Below are 2,794 nucleotides of genomic sequence, written 5' to 3'. Positions count from 1 at the left end.
TTATAATAAGTTTTCATCCGTTTCAATGTTTTCAAGTTTTTCTAATGATAGTCACTTGATTTAAACTCACTTTTTATATTGACATTTCAAGAAACGCAAAATCCTATATATAATAGCAGTTGGGAGAAGAAAACAAGCTTTTCCAGCAATAAATATATAGGTCAAAATCTGACCACAGTAATCGATCTAGCTGGAATTCCGTCTAAGTGGCGGGATAGCGAGAGACATCACGACTTACTTCGGTCTAAGCACTTACAGGGTACATTAAGTTAAAAAATAATATTCAAGTAACAAAAAAAAGGTCACAGCGTGAAGGCACATCGGCCAAAGAAGATTGCAAGGGTCCTAGAACTATATATAAGGGGGAACTCTCAAAGAGAGGGGGGCTTTTTTCTCTTTTTGCTCTCTCCTTCAATTTCTTGCCAAAAAGGATGCAAAATTGATCATCCTCTCTATCTCATAAAAGAAGAAATGACAAATAGCAATAAAGATTGATCACTCTTATTTCATTTTTACTCATTATTTTCCGATTCATTTTCAGATCTGGGGTTTATTATGCTTGACTAAGATTGACCTCATCATTATCATTAGTTGTTTTAATCAAAAAGGTTTCGATATCTTTTGGTCAAACAATTTGGCGCCGTTTGTGGGAATTTCTTAGTCAAATTTCCTAGTCTCTTCCAGATCAAAAACCGAAAACATAATCACCCACCAAAAAGAGCGGTAAGTAAACCTCACATGCTAATCTAGATCATAATGCTACATACAAGTAGAAGTTACAACCAACATCCCCTCCCCCCACACACACACATCGGGCGGTCCATGAACAAGCTAAGGCGAGCCCAACCCGCACGGAGCTAGAGCACAAAAAAAAAGGGGAAAGAGCGCTGAATACGGTCACCGAATTTAGAAACCACCGCCCCATCAACCATTTAAATGCCAGGCAAAGCGAGCAACGCTATAGATCCACCCTCATTCATCGACTCATCGGATCGGGGTAAGAAAAATATCATTTTGGCTCACCTTCTGTTGTTTGCTCAAACAGGAACACAAGCGTCGTGCGGGCGAGCAAGCAAAGGAACATCTCAACTAGAGAATGAGAAACTACTACAAAATAATCGAAACATCGCCCACCTGACATTCTAACTTCTAGAAAATGACGCCCCTTAAGCCGTACTCTCTCTCCCTCACCCAGGAGTTGTCCCAATAGGGTTTTCCTGGGGAGTTAAGGACCGAGTCGATGAGGGAGACGTCCCCAAGTTTAATGTATAATTCATAGTCCCGCCTGCCAATGACATCTCCAGACCGGAAAGCGAAAGGACTAGACAAGGAAACTCCAATATATGCACGAAATGAACGTGAGCAAAACAACAACGTTTTATACCCTCCGACATTACACTCTCTGATGTAAACAAAATCAAGTGAACTGGGACTCACCCAGGAAGCGCAGAGGTTGAGCAAAACTGGGACTCCCCTAGAGGATACCCGAAACTCTCCAAAAAATTGGGACTCACGACGGGTTAACATTTCGACAAAAGTTCGAAATAACACCCTTAAGACCAAGGGCCATCGCCAAAGAGAAGAGTTCGACCTCGATCGAACAACGACAGGCTAACATTTTGACGAAATTGAAATAACACCCTTAAGGCCAAGGGCCATCGCCAAAGAGAAGAGTTCGATCTCGATCGAACAACGACGGGTTAACATTTCAACGAAAGTTCGAAATAACACCCTTAAGGACAAGGTCCATCGCCAAAGAGAAGAGTTCGACCTCGATCGAATAACGACGGGTTAACATTTCAACGAAAGTTCGAAATAACACCCTTAAGGCCAAGGTCCATTGCCAAAGAGAAGAGTTCGACCTCGATCGAACAACGATTGGTTAACATTTCGACGAAAGTTTGAAATAACACCCTTAAGGCCAAGGTCCATCGCCAAAGAGAAGAGTTCGACCTCGATCGAACAATGACGGGTTAACATTTCGACGAAAGTTCGAAATAACACCCTTAAGGCCAAGGGCCATCGTCAAAAGGAAGATTTCAACCTCGATCGAACAACGACGGGTTAACATTTTGACGAAAGTTCGAAATAACACCCTTAAGGCCAAGGGCCATTGCCAAAGAGAAGAGTTCAACCTCGATCGAACAACGACGGGTTAACATTTCGACGAAAGTTTGAAATAACATCCTTAAGGCCAAGGGTCATCGCCAAAGAGAAGAGTTCGACCTCAATCGAATAACGACGGGTTAACATTTCAATGAAAGTTCGAAATAACACCCTTAAGGCCAAGGGACATCGCCAAAGAGAAGAGTTCGACTTCGATCGAACAACAACGGATTAACATTTTGACGAAAGTTCGAAATATCACCCCTACGGCCAATGTCCATCGCCAAAAACAAAAGTGATTCTGCCCAAACCAATGATAGTTTGGTCCCACCCGGACGACCCAAGTCATGACTGCCTTCGTCCAAAATAACGAATACGTTAAAATAATCTCGTTTAGAATCAAGAATGAGTCTTCTTAAAGCAATAAGTCACCTGTTGACCTCGCCCAAATAGGCAGATCAAACAAGACTCCATCCGGACTCATACGACGAAGTCCTACTCAGTCCGGCTGAGATTAAATTCCCTGAAAATCAGGAATTCACCATATGGAAAGCCGAAATTCCATGTCAAAGTTATGTAAAGCAAAAGGAAGAGAAGTGCAAGAGACATATACCGATGAAAACTTCTTTTTATTTAAAGCAGTTGCGCAAATAGTCACAAATTACGCACGGCTGAAACCGAGCAAGTC

The sequence above is a fragment of the Nicotiana tabacum genome, chromosome 3 (genome assembly GCF_000715075.1).
Source record: "Nicotiana tabacum cultivar K326 chromosome 3, ASM71507v2, whole genome shotgun sequence".
In the NCBI taxonomy this organism is placed as follows: Eukaryota; Viridiplantae; Streptophyta; class Magnoliopsida; order Solanales; family Solanaceae; genus Nicotiana; species Nicotiana tabacum.
Note: the sequence above shows the minus strand (reverse complement) of the source record.